Genomic DNA, 21194 nt, shown 5'->3' on the forward strand with positions numbered 1-21194 from the left:
ATGTGTGTAAATATATGGATGGAGGGAAGGAGTGGGAGGGGCTAAAAATCCACCATAAAGAACCCACTGCCACCTGGTAATTGTATAGCTTAATTGCAGGAAAACTGAAGAAATAAAATATCTCAAATGACAATCTAGTAGTCTTGGAAGGAAAAAACACATATAAGCCTTTCCCATACTTACTAATGCCAAACCAGTGATCTGCATGAAAGTGTAATGTGTTACTACACATAGTGTTATACAGAGTGATGGGTTATATAGCCAATTTTTATTAGCACTCCTGCTTGCCAATGCTTTGCTTCCTTTTAAGGCTAATCTAATTCATATCAGCCTGTATCAAGCATGTCTTTTTATTTTGATGCTTTGACATCCGGGGCCTTGTTGCCCTCTCCCCTCCCAGGGATGATCAATTCCTAGAGATAGTGAAGGACTCACATGGCAGACTACCTTTTACGTGCAAACCAACCAATCCAAAGCCATGACCAAACCACCTCCTTTATTGGGCTTTCACATGCTGAGCCACTATCCCCTGTCCTAATCACCCCGGGGCCAGGTACCAGACAAATAGAGACAGCCCCTATACCCCAGAACCTGCTGGGATTATTCAGACTAGCCAATCCTAAGCTTGTTTACCCTGCCTCACCTGTTTCTTCCCGTGGAAACTCAATGAGTGCTCTTGCCTATGTTTTCCCCCTGCTCCCTCTGCCTCCTGATTGATGGTGGTGCTTCCCCGAATGCCCCCCAACTCATGGCATAGTGTAGCCCATCCCCTTGGGAACTGTGAGTAACAACCTTTTCAATAGCAATCATCTCTTGAGCTATTGGCCTCACCATACCAGAATAAAAACAAAACCTTCATCTCAAAACACAGCCCTGTGGGTTTAGGCTCATGAAAATTGTGTTGATTAGTGAACAGTTAGGATTCACATGTTTGGGAGATGGTACTAACAAGACTGAGCCAATAGTTCAGTCATAATAAAAGCCCATTTCTTTTACTCTGACCCATTGCCAAATATCCATGCTGTAAATTCAGTTATTTAGCAAATATTTATTTAGAGCTACCAGGTACCAACTAGATCTGTATAAAACCATCTCTCTACTCTAATTCAAGTGGAATCCTTATGTAAGCAGCTGAAATCTCCAAGGCCCGGAAAGAAGAACTATAATTCATCCGTGGTGGGCGATGGCCACCTGAGTTAGTACACATCCACGTTGTCCAGGAGCTTCCTGGGTTCTCATCGGTGCCAAATGGGAAGGAGGCACACGGCAGGCATGATGCGACCATATCGCCTTGGGTCCCTTCCGCCAGTCTGCAATAATTCGTCCTTTAAAACTCTGCATAAATATACAGCCTTTACCTTACACCTAAATAAACTAATAGAAAGGATAAGTATCTTTAAACACATCCATGGAATTGTCCCAAAGTTAATTGGGAGGGGGGCGTGTGGGTTAAGGAGTGTCTACACAGTTTCATTTAAAAAACTGTATACTATCATACTTAGAAGACTTCCCCATCCCAGTTTTATGGTTGAGGAACCTGAGACCTAGAAAAACGGTGATTTATCTAGAATTAACGGCTAACTGGGGATAGAATCCCTATCTGACTCCTCCTGGAGGTCCGCCCTAACTAGTCGTGTGATTTAGAGCATATCAGCTAACTTCCCTAAACCTCAATTGCTTTTTCTGAAAATGAGGATAATAGTAGATAATAGTAGAGCTTCGGAGCTCTGTTGTGAGTATCATTCCAGACGTGAAAAGTGCTTTGTAAACTGTAAAATAGGAAATGAATAATGTGTGTTAGTAATAGTATCATCAAACTGATAGAACAAAGAGGCCAGAGCAATAAACAGCTCGGATTTACACTCCTCCCTTCTCTCGGAGGACAGAACACGCCTCCTAGAAATACGCTCGGGTGAAATGCTTCGTCCCATACCCTAGAGCTACCGTAGACGCTCTGTTTGTAATTATGGATTTATTCTTTTTGGCTACTGTATAATCCCAAGATTACTCTGGGAATCTTGACTGAAGAGCTTTTAAATTATTTAATCTCCTTTTTAAAATATATTTTTAGTTACAGAAGTAATACATGTTCATTGCCAACTTTCCAATAATACAGAAATGCAGAGAGGCAGAGTGATGATTTCTCCCTCACTTCCTCCAACTCTGGTGCCCAAAGGCAGCACCGTTACATACATGCAGGTTTTTAAAATACAGAAATTGGATATTTTATATATATATATATATATATATATATATATATATATATATATATATGCCATTTATGTTTTCTCCTCAGCAACCTATGGTGGACATCCTTATCCATATAAAGCTGACTGGCTGTTTTTCACAGCTACATAATATTCCGTTGCATAACTATATCCTGATTTACGGCCATCCTCCCATTTAGGTTGTTTCTAGTTTGTCATTCTAATACTACATGATGCTATAATTAACTTTATTGTGTATATATTAATGGACACTTGTTTGAATATCTCTGTAGGACTGATTCCTGGAAGGCAAAGGGCAGACACATTTGGGAACGCTCAGAGAACCTAGACTTTTGTGTTTTCACTTTCAGTAACTGTACTGACTTTCATCATTCCTTTATCACCAACTACATCTTCAGGCAGACAACTGTGCACAAGCCCAAGGCAGATGCAGTCTAGATGGTGCAGAGTTGGTAATGGCACTAGAATAGAACCGGTTGCATAAGAGGGGTTATCTGGCATGCTCTGCAGAATGACTCAGCCCTCACATCGTTTGCCTCTCACCCTGTCAAACTCCAAGTTCCTGCTGACTTGAAGCATCTGTGTGTACAATGAAACCTTTGAGAACACCAGCCTAGGGTTGCTTTAAATATATCAAGGAGGTCATGTCGCCGTTAGTGAGCACTCATAAATAACTTCCTAATGAATAAAAACAAGAGGAGGCTGAAACTCCCATTCTGCAAAAAGGTCAAAGTCAGCCTCCATTTGGAGACAGGGACTATCGATCCATCATCAGCCAGCAAGGCATTGGCACGCCCAAGGCATGGCGCTACCCAGTGGGCTGCTCACAACTCCAGCCTCCTATGGTCCCAGCCTATGCATCTGAACTCCAACTCCTGGGAAAATGCTGGAACAAATCCCAACTTTCAGAGTTGTCTTTAGCTTCAAGAAAATATTTTCAGGAGTCCAGTTGTATTTACTGAACATTCATGGACCAATTCTTATTGCACCCAATTTTCTAAACCAACCGTAATTCGCCTGTTACATTTGGACTTTTGGCTGTGCTATAGTTTTCCTAAATTGAAATATTTCTTATGCTCAAAGATCTCTCTGGTGTTCAAAAGCAAAACTGGTTTCCTATAAAAACTTGACATCGCTATCATTAATTAACAGAAAGCAGAATGCTTCTGTGTTTACCTTTATAAAGTGTATCCATGCAATGCATTTCTTTCCCAGAGGCGCAGTTTATTCCTACAGACCAGAAATTAAGAATATATTAAAAAAAAAATGCATATCTTGAGGCCAGCCCAGTGGCACAGTGGTTAAGTTCACACACTCTGCTTCAGCAGCCAGGGGTTCACAGGTTCAGATCCTGGGTATGGACCTATGCACCACCCATCAAGCCATGCTGTGGCAGTGTCCCACACACATAAAATAGAAGAAGATTGCCAAAGATGTTAGCTCTACCACAATCTTCCTCAAGCAAAAAAGAGGTAGATTGACAACAGATGTTAGCTCAGGGCCAGTCTTCCTCACCAAAAAAAAAAAAAAAAAAAATGCATATCTTTCACCAGCAGGGAAGTTTTGAGAAGTAGACAACTGTATTTCATGAAAGGACATCAGACAACAAGGGTGTGAAAATTAAATAGAACCTCTCACTATGAGAAAGCAAATTATGTTAAATCGTTCACTTTATCTGAAGCTACTTTTTTGTGGCTTGATCTGATTTGCCAAACAATGTATGGACTGATCACCCAGCTAGTCAATAGCCATTCATTGGCCACCCTAGCAGCTTTACAGCTGATCCGATTTGTTAGCAATGCAAGGTAGAAGTCTGTGTGCATATGCACACTTGTGTGCGTGTGATTTTATCATTAGTTATAACAATAACCATTCATAGAACTTTAGAGCTTAAAGTTAGAATTCTTTTAAAGACTAGTGCTGGAAAGTAAGATGAAAACAAAGGTTTTCTGTGTGACTTCTTTTCGGTCGTCATAATTTGAGTCATGATACATCTAAATCCACAACCCATATCGCAATATTAGCCACATTTCCATGTGCATTCTATGATTTTAAGTCGTAGTGACTTCTGGGCACGCCCTTGAAGTCTGGAACCACATTTTATATTACTTTTGACTGTGCCTTTTATAACAAGGTTAGGGATGTAAGTAATGCTGATAAATACTAGATATTTGATAAACACTTGCTGACTTTAATTAGACCATCTTTTCCCTTCACTGTTTACGTTCTATGATAGACAACATAAAATATTTTTTTTTTTATTTTTTCCTTTTTCTCCCCAAAGCCCCCTAGTACATAGTTGTATATTCTTCGTTGTGGCTCCTTCTACTTGTGGCATATGGGACGCTGCCTCAGCATGGTTTGATGAGCTGTGCCATGTCGGCGCCCAGGATTCGAACTAACGAAACACTGGGCCGCCTGCAGCGGAGCACGCAAACTTAACCACTCGGCCACGGGGCCAGTCCCCAACATAAAATATTTTAATTCAAAAATTCTACTCAGAATCCTTCAGGCTTGTCACTCATAAGAAGCAGGAGGCACAGTGGGACTTAGAGTTGAAGGAAATGGCCTTATTGGCAGTCCTCTTTTCTTTTCCCCTTCTGTTGAAATCAGGGCCAGAGCCAAACAGAGCAATGCCATGTGTCCTGGGAGCGGTGAGTAACATCAATTCTATTAAACTGAAAATGAAGCAGAGCCCAGACTCAGGGAGGCAAGACACTTGCTGGGGCCTTCACAGCAAAGGGCAGGCAGGAACGGGCATCGTGAACCAAAGTACAAGCCAGGCCAGCTGCAAACTTGAAGGTCCTGAGTCCAGTCTGACAGAAGCACACTCTCCGGCATGCAAAGAGGTGTCTGCAAGGTTCCCTCCTCCCACCACCGTCCTCCCTACTGGATCCCTCCCTGCCCGCTGTGCTCGCCAACCGTTCACTTCAGCCCGAGTTTCAACCTGGGCACCTCTGTCCAACTGTTCCTTTGTATAGTAACGCACCCCTTCAGCTCTAGGCTCATGGCATTTCTTCTCCTTCCTCATTTGGTGATGCTTAAACTGCTTTTCTAGAATCATGAGCATCATGGCCACTAGAGCCCTTATTTGGGACTCACTCCTGTGTAACTGTGCCCATGGGCAACAGAGCATTCAGCTCAACATTCCCGCTTACACTTTGCCCTAGGCTCTGGGCATAGAGAGAGTCAGACTCAGTCTCAAGGCACAATTATTAAAGGGCATAGTGAGGTCAGGCGAAGTTCAGAGTTTGTGGATCCGTGGAGCTTCAGCCCAAAGGGACGAACACAGTAGCAAGAGATTCTTAAGGCAGGGTCAGCTGGGATGTCAGGCAGGAGGTTGCAGGTCAGTATCGGGCAATGAGGAAGGGCTCAGGGCCAACACTGGAGGCCAGCATTTGTGGCCATGTTGCTGGACACCCAGGCTGGGAATGTAAACTAATTCCAAAGATAAGGCTAATACACTGTCTACCAGGATTGATTTTGGACTGAGGTAGGTATGAGGTTGGAAATGGGACCATTTTAAATCCAGCTTTAAGGGGTTAGGGAGGACAAAGTCAGAAGAAGAAAGATGAGTTCAAGAAGCAAGGGATGTGGAGATGCAGTCTTAAAGGATGACTATGTACAGTATAGTAAGACAGAAAGAAAATGATCTTATATTTCCACAAAAGAATTACGTTTGGGAGAACTTTTAGGAAGGAAAAATGGTGGAGTCGTTAGCAATTTTAGATTTTCCAAACGAAACAGAAAATGGTTATGATCGTAGCTATAAATTTACTCACAAACCAAGAGCATTTACTTATGCTGGGCGTGTACTTTGCCAAAGGAAAAAGAATAAATTTCCTTTTCAGAACTCACAAGTTCCAAGTTAAATGACAACTCTTTCAATGGAGCAGGTAGTTCAAAGGAAATACCCAGGCTGGGAGAAGGCCCATGGCAGAACGTCTGAACTCGCACACCAAGATCCAAAGGCGTCCGCCCAAAAGCGTGTCGGTAACTTAATTTTCCTCACTGTGTAATCTGATCTGATTTGACTATAAGTCAATACAATAATCACAGCAGCAAATTCTTAAATATATGCTTCAAACCTGGATAATTGCCCAGAAGTAAAATGCATCCAAATATTCGATATTCTGACATTTAATAAAAGTTTGAATCATATTTGCAATCTGCAGTGATTTAATTTTCTTGAGTTCAATATTTAATAAGACAATAGAAAATTATTATGAGTATCCTGTGCCATCCAGAAGCTACTGGTTACGAGCCTGGTTCTGGGGTCAGACTGCAAGAGATTAAATCTCAATTCAGCCATGTGCTAGTTGTCTGACCAGCAAATTACTCAACCTATCTGTCCCTTGGTTTTCTCACCAGCCAAACAGGCATTATTATAGAAGCTGCTTAACAGGGCTGTTATGAGGATTAATGAATTATCACACACACAGAACTTAGAGCACTGCCTGGCACGTAGTGAGGACTCAGGGTAAGTTAACTAAGTTTACTATTTTTTAAAGTGGAACAAAGCTACTCCTTCTTCTTGTTTTGTTTGCTGCTTGCTTGTTTCAAATAACTGTACAAACAGCCACACGTTTTCCCAGTTTGTTTCAAATATTCTTCCTTGGGGCCGGCCCAGTGGCGCAGCGGTTAAGTGCGCACTTTCCACTTCGGCGGCCCAGGGTTCACCGGTTCGGATCCTGGGTGCAGACATGGCACCACTTGGCACGCCATGCTGTGGTAGGCGTCCCACATATAAAGTAGAGGAAGATGGGTATGGATGTGAGCTCAGGGCCAGGCTTCCTTAGCGAAAAGAGGAGGATTGGCAGCAGTTAGCTCAGGGCTAATCTTCCTCAAAAGAAAAAACAAAACAAATATTCTTCCAAATAAGCTCTTTTTAAGGAAAATCTGAGGTTGTGTGGACTGAGAACAGAAGCAGTGACACATCTGAACCAAAGAAGCTCCCAGAGAAATTCGACTTTAGGGCAACCTTAAAAACTGGCACCAGCCTCTGAGTTCCAAATCTGAAAGGCTTTCCATAAAGCACGAGGAAAGAAAGACCTGTGAACAAGGTAATGTGACAACATTGGTTCAGTCTACTTGCGCCCTCTCTTCTGTAAGCCCCGTAATAGCAAAGAAGATGTCACATTTGCCGTTTCAACCTGGAGGCCAGTAGAATGTCAAGAACCTAGAAGGCATTCAGTGAATGCTGGTCGGTTGTTTAAATGAATGAAATTAGGAATGGAGCACAGACCTGGCCACGAGCTAATAGCATGTCTTTTCTCCCCGTACGCCAGCACTGTATCAGAGCAACATGTTTGTGAAAATAGTGCGAACTGGGAAGAAGGATTTTGCTTCGTGTTTCTGTAAAATTTTGTTGAGGGCTTTGTTTTTCTTCCTGGATCTCTGGTTATTTAGGTAGAATATGGTATAAAGGACAACAAGGACACATAATAATAGCTCCCGTTTATTGAGAGTTTAAATGCACCAGATACTATACTAAACACAGTACATTTAATCTTCTAGGAAGTGTGGGCTGTAGCTGTAACTATTGTACCCGTCTTACGGATGACAAAAATGGAGACCAGAAAGGTTGAGTTTTTCAAGATCACACAGCTAACAAGCCGCTGACATAGGCCTGAAACCCTGAAATCCTTTACCTGATTCCAAAAGACCCTGCTTTTAACCACCACACTGCATCAAACCCTCTTAAATAATCACAAAATGTCAGAGACTAAAAGGATCTTGCATATTTTATAAGCAAGGTAGCTGAGACTCAGAGGTGTGCGTGCCTTGCCAAATACCCGGCTCGTCAAAAGCAGAGGCTGGGCCTTGAATCTGAGACTCCGTGTGACAATCCAAAATGCTTTCTCCTGTGCCCCATCACCTCCTCCTTAACAAGAGCAGCCCTATTCTAACTTTGGCAAACTTCAGTAGGTCTCTTTACTGAATGCTAAAAAGGATTTCCCTTCCAGAAATGACTTACTCTTGTTTCATAAGCTCAATCAATCCTTTTGTAATAAAAAAAAAAAATGCACCATGAAATAAATTCCATGGGTTAGTAGCCTAAGCACTCAAAATGCTTAGACTTCAAAATCGCCACTCAGGGCATGCTGCCTGACACAGACTCCTTTCCTGGGACCACGGCTGACAGAAGAAAAGGGGGAAAAAAAAAAGACAAAGTCCAAACCTATTTTCACAATCAGATCTATCTTCCACCAGATGATTGCCAAGTAATAGATGCGGGTGACAACAGTTACCTGATGAGGTCCAGCATCTTAACTAAGATGCCCATTGTGTCCAATCCATTTGTTAAAGATGTCCATGCTATGCAGACCACATGATGATTAAGGCATTGTTCACCAAAGCGGGCATTATGATTGATGTGAAAAAAAAAAAGAAAGGAAGGAAGACTTATATGCAGAATGCAAATCTGATTACAGCAATAATAAGGCTTTCTTTAATTTAAAAAGAGATGCTACTCCAGCATACGTGGGGGCCGTTTTACTCTTGGATCACAGACTCCACACTCGCTCCTCTGTTAGAATCAAGGAATGTCTTCACAATGGAAGGAAGGGAGAGGATTCACCCTTTGGATATAGGACAAGGGGAGATGGACGTGGGATCTATTCAGTCTCTTTGGAATCAACAGCAGAGCCTGCTACAGAATCACTTCCATTAAAAGTGTCCTTTCACATAGCTGATGCGGGAAAATGTTGACAATTGTTGAATCTGAGGATGGGCCAAGGGGTCTCTTCTAGTCTCTCTATTTTTGTGAATTTGAAAATTTTCACGATAAAACATGTTTGGGGTTTGCTTTTTTTTCTTAAGTAATCCTTTCCTTGGGAAGAAGCTTTCCAGAGCCCTGTCTTGGTGACAATGCCCATCCAGGAAACAGGGATCAGTAGAGGGCACTGGACTTGAACTCAGAAGCCCATGACCCCTAGCAGTTCAGCAACCTCTCTGATCGCACAGTCTGGAGGACTCAGCCTTCCCTGACTCCCAGGGTGTTTTATATTCTCCTCCCTATTTGCTCCCATCATACCCCAGATAGCCCTTGTCATGTTGTATTTCCTTTGTCTTCTTCCCCACCTCCCCAGGAAAACGAGAACTCCTTGAGAGAAGGGATCATGACCTATCTGACCTTGAATCACCAGCACCTAGTACAACGTCTGCATGTAACCAGCACCTAGCCGAGAAAGAAAGCAACTGACACTAAGTATACATTTATTAGCAGTAATCATCTCCTACTGTTATTGTAAAGATTAAGTGAGATCACTTAGCACAGTGGTTGGTGTGTAGTAAGCACTCATTTAATGGTAGCTGCTTTAATAATTGTAATTCTTACTACTATGATTATTACCCACCCATCATATGCTGTTTAATCCTCACCTGAAAGATAACCCTCAGGGAGCTCCCAATCACACCATCACTAAATGGCGGAATTCAAACCTAAGACCATTTGTCTCCAAAGCTCATGCTCTCAGCTCTGCATCATTCAGATTTATTTCTCATGTCACTGCCAATGCTACCATAAATCAGTCTGTAGATGGGCCTAAAAAGAGCCAAAGGATCTCAGTGTGGATTGTTATCCTCGCCGATAGGGTGTCAGATTCTAGAGGCAGGACACCTGGCAGCTTCCATGGCTGAAAGCAGGAGTCATCAAACTGTTCCGGGCTGCTTAAACTCAATTTAATCCCTGAGTGAACAGAAAGAAACAAGTAGCAACCACTACGGTTCATGTGGTTGAAATAAATGTATATTTCACTTGAGTCGGCAGTTTCCTCCCCAAGTATGCATTAGTTTTAGTGTACTGTACATATACGTTTTCTTTAGAATTAGTTTAATCATGATTATATTAAATCACATGGGTGCTGCTAACCCAACAGCACAGGTTTGGATTAATGTTAAGAGGACACTGGACTGAAACAATTTCTTTTTCCTTCATCTGCATTCGAATTTCCCTATTCCTAGGGAGCTGTGAATGGCAGCTGTGATGGAAGACAAGGTGTGAGGGTGGACTGGCTGGGCAAGGGGTGCAGTAAGGGACAATCACTCTCTTAGCTCTACCGATTTCACTAACTTGGTGATCTCGGACAAGTCCTTGCATCTCTTTGTGCTGCTGTTTGCCCAGTCATAAAGGAGAGAAATAATGCACAGATGTAGTGAGAGTTGGGAGTTCATATTTGCAAAGTACCCCAAAACCTACGTGAATTAATAAAAAGGAATTTATTATACATGCAACTTGCCGCATTATGTTATACCCCACGTTAAGAAGGTACTAAGAAAGCACAGATTTTTTAAGCTTCACTCCCATCTGCCTTCCCAGCCCACAGGTGAAGAACCAGCACCAGAGGGCCACAGCCAGCCATTCTCGGGCAGAATACAGCCTCAGGGGCTTTTTGGCTCCAAGAGATCAGATGTGTCCTCCTTGTAATGTGTTTTTCTGTGAACTCAGCCAGGGATCTAGGATTGGACTTCCAGGACCAGTCCTCAGATACTCTTTTTCCAAATGTATCACCGAGACCATCAGATAAATTTTAATTACGTCAAACTGCCTAGAGTAAGTTCACACTTTTGGCTTTCTGGGAACCTTAGAGTGAAATTCCAAGAGGACTAAACATTCAGAAAACAAAAGAGAAACTTCAGGAAGCAAAAGGTGAGCTTTTAACAACTTACTGACTCCATAGGAAAGTCTAGAAATTGAGATCATAATGGAACACGAGACAACTTTCTGAGGGAGTCCATAAGCCTTTTAAATATGAACAAGAGGGAAAAATGGACCAAGAAACCCAGAAGAGATACATGCACCCAGCCTTAAGAGTTAGGGACCCATTGTCAAATCTCTGCTGAGGAAGAATTTGTCTTGCCTGTGTGATGAGCAAGAGCTAAACATAATTAATTGTGCAATGAGTTGACTACAGATGGTTCTTGACTTCTGATGGTTCGATTTATAAATTTTCGACTTCACAATGATGCGAAAGCAATATGCATTCAGTAGAAACTGTACTTTGAATTTTGGATTTTGACCTTTTCCTGGGCTAGCAATATACAGTAGGATACTTTCTCATGGGCAGCCCAGTGAGCTATATAGCCCCCAGTCAGCCACGAGATCACAAGGGTAAACAACCAATACACTTACAGCTGTTGGTATACCCATATAAGTATTCTGTTTCTCACTTTCAGTACAGTATTCCATACATTCCATGAGACATTCAACACTATTATAAAATAGGCTTTGTGTTAGATGATTTTGCCCAACTATAGGCTAACGTTAAGTATTCTGAGCACGTTTAAGGTAGGCTAGGCTAACCTATGTTGTTCGGTAGGTTAGGTGTATTAAATGCATTTTCAACTTATGATATTGTCAGTTTACAATGGGTTTATCAGGATGTAACCTCACCACAAGTTGACGAAGATCTGTAGTCGAATGTAGCTGAGTCAACTCTATTGAAAACATTGAGGTATCTTCAAATAGCCCATTCACGTTTTTAGGCTTCAATTCAAAACTCTTAACCAGCTATTTTTCACAGCAACAAAAACTGAACCTGACAGGTCCTAAATGCCATCTGACATCCACACTGTGTCACAAATAGTGGACGGATCCACCTAAGTTGGAAATACTTGCACTCTCACTATCGCAAAGAGAAAACCTGTAAAAACCAGATAGAAATGACCATGTCCAGTCTTCATGCTCTCCTGTGGGTCTGTAAAACCATTACTGTGACTCTTCGTCTAGTCTGTCCATCCCCACGTCACCTTCTTTGCCCACTCCTCACCCTTTGCCCTACAAATAATACTCCTATTCTCTCACTTTGCAGCAATCCAGTTAAAGTAATTTGTATTCAATTATGAGTGTTTGATAGCCTCACTCTTTTCAGAAGAATTTGCATTTTTAAAATAGAAGATGCATTAACTTCAATTGATCTTCAACATAAAGGTTCCAGTAAAGTGTCGGTGATTTTTTAAATTTGCCAACAGATAATCTGTCTGGTACAACCTGGCTCCCTTCATGGCCAGGGACATGAGGGTGACATAGCTCAAACATGAATGCTAGGGTCCTACCTACAGGTAAGGAGTTGTATTGGTGGGTATCTTATAGGCTGGCTGGATAGCCTAAAAGCTGTCTCCTACAAGAGGCCTTCCCACAGACCTTTTAAAATTGGTGTTTTCCAAACTTCCCTGATAGTAGAATCATCAGACCTTGCCTGAAGAGTCCGAATCAGTGGGTCTCAGAAGGAGCCTGGGAATGTCTATTTGTAGCAAATGCATCAAGTGATGTTTATCATGAGGGAAGCTTAAGAAACCCTGTTGAACCAAACCACAGAGGCTACTGCCTAGACAGAAGGACATCTCTGAGCTGTGCAGCCAAGCTCCACCATCCTGCATTCCTCCAAATGTCTTGGCCTATGATTCTCAATGAGCTTACTCTCTCCTCAATCTAATATTTTGGGAGTGTTCTATCCTGAATCATATCTAAGTCTCAGGAAGTAATTGTGAGGAGAGTCAATATTACCCTCTCTTCAACTTTAATGGAGATACGGGTCCTTCCTTTCAATGCTAGATATAAAACAAGAAATGAAGACAAAGAGTCAACTTCCCATACAGATTTCTCTCGCCCTCCTTAGAGATCACAGTGGTAAGAAAATCTCTCTTCTTTTAAGAACTGCAACTACTTTAGGAGTAGACAAACTTGACGTCTCTTACATTCTTCCTTCACCCCAGTCCCACCATTCCAACCTACCTGGGTATTCTGGTCTCAGGCACATCACATAGCTTGGAAGATCAATTCACCTCCCTTAGGACATCCCCGTAAAGGGTTGATGGGACAATGATGTGTAACAAACTAAAGGCTAGCTTTACATATTGTTTTAAGAGTCAAATAATATTATCCTAAGGGAGAAACATTAATGTCGGTTTATCTTTAGGGGAGGTAATCAAATAAAGGAGGCCACAAGTTGCAACTGGAGTAAGGACCAAGCAGATCAACCAATGACAACTGCTGAAATCTTCTTCCTGTGTAAAATACAGTTGAGCTTTTAAAAAGAAGTGTGGTGCAAAATAAGAAATACAAAAAACCCATGAATGTATGAAAAATTGTTCTCCCTCAGTAAGAACACAGATTAAAGGAACGATGAGCTCAGTATTTGCCTATCAAATTGGCAAAGACAAAAAAGAATAATCGCCAGTGCTGGTGAGGGTGGAGGAAGACTCACTTCACTGCTCGTAGGAGTAGGAACTGGTGAAGCTTTTCTGGAAGGTAATATAGTACGTATTTCTAGAGCTTTAAAAATGTTCATACTTCTTAACCTAGCTATTTTGCTTTTTAAGAATTTATCCTAAAAAAATAATTTAAACTGGACACAAAGATTTATGACAAGGTTGCTGTAGCAGCATTGACCATACTGGCAAATACCTGGAGGAAAGAACAGCCAGCAGTAGCAAACGGTTGAGCCAACTGAGGCAGAGCAAACAATGGATATTACACTATCACTCAAAGTAACGAGGGACCGTAATATCTATAGACAGGGAAGTATGTTGGCAAAATACGAAGGGCAAAAAATAGATAAAAGAGGTATGACCTCATATTTATATTAAAAAATGGTAGTAGGGGCTAGCCCGGTGGCATAGTGAAGTTTGTGTGCTCTGTTTTGGTAGTTTGGGGTTCGCAGGTTCGGATCCCAGGCAAGGACATATACACCACTTATCAAGCCATGCTGTGGTGGCATCCCATACACAAAATAGAGGGAGTTTGGCATGGAGGTTAGCTCAGGGCCAATCTTCCTCACACACACATGCACAAAATGGTAATAGACACATTTAAGGGTGGTTGCCCAGTCCACAATCCATATTTGGAGTTACCCCCACCCACAATCCCTACCCAAAGGGATGACCTTCTTGGCCCCGTTTTAATAAAAACTTAACTTTGGCTGATTAACCTGAGGAACCAATTAATAGCCTAGAATTCTCTGACTGGAGAATCGAAAATAAGAGACACAAAGACCATACTCACACAATTGTTGATATGTGAACTGAAGGCTATTGTTGAATCGGGGCTGGAGTGGCCATTTTCATTCACCTGCAAGTGGAAGAGTAAGAGTAAGCAGAGAGAGGCTTGTCTGCAGAAAGGAGAGGAATAGCAAACAAGAAAGAGAGAATATGTGCTTCGTGAGACTTTCATGGGTGGAAGGAGGGGTGTCACTGTTTGCCTCCTCTCCCTACTTTTAAATAAGTCCCCTTTAGTTGAGCTATTTTGAGTCATTTAAGAGTAAACCTCCAAACTTAACATGTATTATGTCTGAAAGATGGGATTTCAGATAAATATGACGGTCTCAGTTTTGCTTTTTGGTATTTTTTTATTATAAAATATAATATGGAATGTCAGAAAGGCTGCACTGCGCCCAGGATTATGCCATTAACTTTTGGAAGTCATTCCACCACCTAGATTCTGTGGGAATTTCAAGCAGGAAATTCCAGGGTTTCTGGAAAGGATAAAGAAAAAACACAGGGGTAGGACCCACAGAACTCCACATCTGCCCGCCTTGTAGATGACCCAAAGCCTGAGTAAGAAAGACTGAATAGTGTCCTGTACTAAGAAGTGGCAACCAAATGTGAACCCTGGTTCAACAACTTTGTGTGCATGAGTTTGGGCAAATTGCTTAATGGTTTTGTATCTCAGTTTCCTTATCTGTGAATTGGGAGTAATTTTTATACGGCCTCCATAGGACTGTTGAAGGACTAAAGTGAGATAAGTCATGTAAGGTTCTTAGCAGAGTGCCTAGAACATAAAATAAGCATTAGCTGTGGTCCCTGGAGGGCCTGTTCATGGAAAGGGGGCGCCTCCATCTCTAACAGATAGATCAGTCCCCCAGGCCAGGGCTTCTCCACTTCAGTGTGCCTAGGAATCCCCTGGAGATGTGGTTAAAATGCTGATTCCATTCAGGAGGTCTGCCTCAAAGAAAACCTAATACATAACAGCTTTTCATACCTATTCTCAATATGCAAAAGAACCCTCAGTTAACTGGAAAGCTTTAGGAGTGGGGCCTTCTTGTGAATTTTTCTAATTAAATTGGGGTTAAACACTGTCATGTTTTCAGTTTCAGCTCCTGGAGCAACTGTTTGTAAAATACATTATTAGTTCCCTTTTCGGCTTTGATAAGTATGGGACATAATTTAATCTTTCTTTGATGATTTGTGAGGCACTTCAGACCTTTACAGCACCTCAGATCATTATTTAGAACATTCATTTTCATTGCCCAGTTCCATAGACACAGGAGTTACGGGATAAGAAATCGGACTGAATTTGTTCAGACCCAGAACACAGGCTGAACTCTCTTGAAAGGTTTTACGTGTTTCTACTCACTCTTTGGAATGAGTCTTTTCTTGCCATAAAGTTAAGTGAAAGATGCTATTCCGGTTGCTTGAAGGGCCCAACTGTGCTCTGGATAATTGAGTTATGTACAATGCTACCTAATAAGACCATGCCAGGGAGGTAGCCAGAGACTCCCTCAAACAGGCCACCCTGACCTTCTATAGAGAAGAGGGAAAGCATCCATGGGAAGCATTACAGACCTTGAGGACCCCGGGAGCCATTCTTCCTCATCACTTGTGCAAATGCTCCTTCCTCCCCAGTCTTGTCTTAACAAAGAATTAGGGCAGCCTCAAAGTCATTTCTCAGATAAGTAAACTCAAGCCTGCTACTCCTGAACATTTAGGAAATCTGTGCTTTTCTTTAGCTTGTGGTGATTTTACAGAGGATTTCTGTTCCATAGAGAAATCATTTCTCAAGCTGTTTCAGACTCACAAGATCTATTAGAAACCACGTGAACCATGTCTAGTCTTACCTGGCTATTTTTCTCAATTCAGTTCTGTCTATTTCCTTCCTTCTCCTCCTTTTTTTCTTCTTTTCCTCTTTCTCCTCCCTCTCAGGCATTCTTACTGCATGACACCTAGTTACACTCACAGAGAAGACTCCGTCCTCTCTCTGATCCTTACTCGAGCATCGCCTTTGTTTCTGATCCTTGCCTGTGAGTTTTCTCTGTGAACATCAGTTCCAATATTGTAGGAAAACTTGGTCTCCTTTTGATATATTTAAATAAGGCACCATTTCTCCTGGATGTTTCTCGGATTCTGAATCTTTCTAAATGTCTGTAGGTCTCAGCACACACACAGACTTACCTGAGACAACTGACAAAGCTCCTTTTGGAGCCTGACATATATCAAGTCTGGCCCTCCTTTCCATTTTGGCCATCAATAGACATGGATGTGAGTGTTTGCTTGTACAACCCTGCAGTAACACCAACACCCGTCTGAAATAAACACAAATCTAACTTCAAAAGCTTTGAAGAATGAGGTAGGTCAGTGCCGTCCAATAGAAATACAATGTGAGCCACATAGATCATTTAAATTTTCTAGTAGCTGCATTTTTTAAAAAGTAAAAACAAACAGGTAAAATTAATCTTAGTGATATACTTTATCTAACCCAATAGATTAAAAATGTTATCAATTTCAATGAGTATTCAATGTAAAAAAATTATCAATGAAATATTTTGCCTTCTCTTTTTCATACTAAGTCTTTAGAATCCAGTGTGCATATTACACATACTGCACATCTCAATTCGGACCAGGCAATAGCCACACATGGCTACTGGCTGCCACACTGAAAAGAGCAGAACATAGATATTTATTGTGATTTTCTTAAAGGAGCCGGATGAGAGGTTCTACACATTCTTACAATCTTCTTTAGACAACTCTTTCCACCAAGGCAACTGCTAGGACTCTCTTACCCACTTTCGCCAGTCCCCTCACTGCTTGGTTCCACTCTCCCTTTGCCCTCCTCCTTCTCAACTTACCATGCCTGCCCCAGGCCCCTGACTCTGAAAAGTCTTCTCAGACTGCTTTTTCTCCAAGAATTAGTCCTACTGGAATTGTAGCGAATAAAATTGTCTGTTTTATTTGCTTTTTCTTAAAAGGTTCACAGTTCAGCTGGCACCAGCTTGCCAGACTCCCAGGTTTCTCGTGGGGGCCACGCCCGGGTGAGCACAAGTGATCCTCAGCCGGAAACAGATGAGCCACTCTTCAGATGCGTGGGGACTTCACCAAGGCAACCGAATCTGCCTGCAGTGAAAATGCTCCTGCTAACCAGCCCACTTTTCAGAGCCCTTCTCAGGACCGCTGCCAGCACTACAGCTCTAACGGGAGAGTTAATGGGAAGAGAAAGGATTTCTGCTCCATGGCAAACACCATTTGTTCCCTCCCTACCATGCCTAAGAGTTTTGGGAACGAGAGGATAGAGGAACATGATGCAAAGCAACATTCCCTGGACCCCAGTTTTACTGTATTCAACTGCAGGGGCTACATAATTAATTGTGATCTGTTTGTACAGCTTTTCTGTCAAGACCAATTATATCTACTCTTTGCTTCTCTAAGACTCACATATGCTGTCCCCAAAGACAACAGAGGGTGAGTTACATCTTCCAGTAGTGGGAATGGATTTGCTCATATTTGACTCTATACTCTCTAAGATTGCCTATGAAACTCGTAGTGTCAAATCATTTGGTTGAGATGAAGATGGCAAACTTTATTCATAAGATAGTTCCACTATCTATGGAAAATAGACACACATAACATCTAAACAGCCTTGATTCTTAAGACACTGTTGGAACTAACTGAAGAAACTTCATTATTACTATATCCACACAAAAGATATGATTGGACCATGCAAGATTTCCCCCAAAATGACCCAAATTTTCATGGGAATCAGAATAAACCTAGACTCCCCAGGGTCATTCAGATCAAGACAGGCCTAAAGCTGACCTGTTGAACGCTTGCAGTTTTCTAAGCCAATGCAGTACTGGCAGACGTGGGTTATCCAGGGAGAGCAGAGATTTCAACAGCATTCAGGTCAGCATCTTTCACCTCATATCAATCACTCAGACAAACCTTCAGCTGCAGACCTGGCTACTCTTGAGACACCCTCCTGTATCTAAACATTAAAAAATATCCAAGAAATACCAATTGTTCTTTTCATCTTTCCCCAGCTGAATCGAGTCATTCTAACGCTGAATGGCTTTTTAATATCTTTGACACACTCCTCCTCCTATGTCTGCCAATATTATAATGTATTATTTGGCTGGTGATTTTTCTCATTTCCTTTCTCAACTCGGCAGCCAGACTGCTTCTCCTGACTTGGCAGAAGTTGAGGATGTCCATTCTTGCTGACTTTTGCGCCTGTGCATTGTCAAAAATCCGTAATCTTTAAGGTTCTAAAAAACTGCTCAGCTTTTTTGGGGGCTATTATCTGTGGCCAGAAATTCAATATTTTCCAAGTTTACTCTATGGCTTGAAAAGTACTTAACATAGGTCTCTACCCCTTTGCAATCCTCAAGATATGTTGTCAAGTGGGAAAAGTTTTGCAAGAATTCTATACACAATATGATTAACTGAAAGGTAATTTTTTAATTAAATATAGGAGCATGTCCTCCCATGTGTAGTACACACATTATAGATTCCTCTGAGCTAACTTATTTATGATATTTCTCTCTGCTGATCTGGATGAATAATTTCAGGAAAGTTTAAGACAGCTGTGGTACAGTGGAAAAGATGTCAATGAACTGGACTCTGCCACCAGCTAGTTGTGTCCTTGGAAAGTCACTTAATATCCATGAACCACATTTATCTTCATCTGTTGAAACAAGAGATTAGATTAGATCAATGGTTCCAAGATGCAGGCTCCTGGGAGACTCCAAATCCATGTGTACATCTAGTAGGCTACAGATGAAATCAATGACAAGTCTCACGCATATAAGTATAGTTATTCATTTCAAATATATGTAACTGCTGTTCTGACTAATAGAGTTTACATTCATGTAAATGATTGTGAATTCATGTTGGCATACACCTTCTCAATCTATGGATGCTGTAAGTTTAAGTTCTACCGAATGGGAATCCAGGAAATGTTGAGGTTGAAAAGGAGTTCCAACTCTTGACAAGGCTTGGGAACCTCTGTGGTATAATGATTGGTAAGATCCTTACAGCAATAAAATTCTGTGACTAAACATATATATTTTGATGAGGTCCTTCCATGTTCTAACTCAAAGGCCAATAAGGGAAATAGATGAGCGTGGGGCAGACTTGGAGTTACTGTCAACTTGTACCATGCAGACCAGAGCTCCCTCTGGTCCCACTGCACTCTAATTAACTGCAAAATCTCTTGCAGAAGAGGGGAAGATTCCAGATGGGGGCTATTACTGCCTTAGAAGATTTCTTGAGACTTTTTTTCTCGTTTCTGTTCCATTTAGCTGTTGACTCACTTCTGGCTGTATGTTTCTGGAATAGACAATCTATATCAATTATGGCAGCCAAATGTGAAACAAATAGTCTACTCTCATTTATAGCCATAGTGTTTTAACTTGAAACAAGAAGTCTTTTCAACATAGACACAGGGAAATATTAAGCAAATTATACCCAAACCACAAACCACTTCTTTTGGGGACCATATAACCTCATTTTTTTCACCTTAATATAAGCCTTAGGATAATCCTATGGTGAGGATTATTCCAAGGATGTAAGACAATATACTCATTTCTGTAAGAAGCCAAGTTTAATGATTATAAAAATAAAAGGATATGAATATCTTTTAAAGAAATAAGGAAGAGACAACTTACCTATCATGAGTTCCTTGAAGGATGGACAATATTTTATTTATCTTTGTGTCCCTGAATCCTAGCATTTGTTTATGGTTGTTGTTATGAATAAATATTTGTTAAATGGTGAATTTCCTGAGTATAAAAAGAAGTGTCAGAATTGCAAGAGGATCAGCTAAAGGGGATGGGATTGGAAATAATCCATGATAGTCTATGAAGTTAATACGAATAATTCAGAATTGAAGAATATTTATACGAATGCATTTTCTAAGAGCTTGGGAAAAAATGGGAAATGAGCCAACAGAACTACCAGAACATATCACTGTAAAGTGAAAGATACCAATTTTTCCACTGTCTTAACTAAAATTGACGTCTTGGGAACTGGTTTATCAGATTGCATTTGGGATTAGCAAACTACTGTGAGACTATGAAGTGACTAAAAATTTCAGAGGAATGACCCAGAGGGACCATTTGCTCCAATGTAAACATGCCAGAGAGTGTAGGCACTAAACCTCCTAGGAAAAAAATGAAGCACAATGATTAAAAAGAGAGCTGGATCCAGATGCTCAAGAAATACGGAGTACAGGTAAAAACAAAACAACTGACTTAGAATGTTTCAAAAGAGAGCAGGTGGGGCCAGCCCTGTGGCTGAGTGGTGAAGTTTGCACGCTCCACTTCAGTGGCCCAGGGTGTCACCAGTTCCGATCCTGGCCACGGACATGGCACCCCTCGTCAGGCCATGTTGAGGTGGCGTCCCACATGCCACAACTAGAAGGACCACAACTAAAAAGATGTATATGTGCAACTATATACTGGAGGGATTTGGGCAGAAAAAGCAGGAAAAAAAAGAAGATTGGCAACAGTTGTTAGCTCAGGTGCCAATCTTTAAAATAAAAGAGAGAGAGAGAAGGCATTGGTGAGTTTATGACATATGACTAAAAGGTTAACATGACAACAAAGATAAACTTCAACCAATGAAAGAATTATTTACAGGAATAATAAAAATGGAAATCAACTTTTTTGGGGTAAACATATGTATCTGGCACTATTCTAGGCATTTTACTTTCTCATCTAATTCCATCTTCTCAGTTCTGCCAGCTAGAAATGTGCGATGGGATCCTATTTTGCAGATGAAGTTGGAAAAGTTTGCCCCAGATGACCCAACCAGAAAGTGGCAGGGCCAGGATTTGAAGACAGGACTCTGACGTGACTGGTGTTCAACGTTACACCACTCCCATCAGGGATCCTAACGGAAACTAAAGGAACAAGGGATTTAGGGAGCAAGAGGAGAAGTGCCCTTGACTGTGAAAAGTTCAGGGTCAACTCCCAT

The 21194-nt window shown here is 41.4% G+C and overlaps 1 protein-coding gene across 1 annotated transcript in view; it reads right to left on the bottom strand.

Annotated features, from left to right (window-relative positions):
• The window catches only part of TMEM178A (transmembrane protein 178A), a 124307-nt gene that overhangs the window by 67861 nt on the left and 35252 nt on the right, over positions 1 to 21194 (bottom strand). The window contains exon 2 of the mRNA XM_070572854.1: positions 14233 to 14298. The gene's annotated coding sequence lies outside the window, so the exon portion shown is untranslated. The remainder of the gene's footprint in view (positions 1 to 14232; positions 14299 to 21194) is intronic.

Source organism: Equus przewalskii, chromosome 14, assembly GCF_037783145.1.
Source record: "Equus przewalskii isolate Varuska chromosome 14, EquPr2, whole genome shotgun sequence".
Lineage (NCBI taxonomy): Eukaryota > Metazoa > Chordata > Mammalia > Perissodactyla > Equidae > Equus > Equus przewalskii.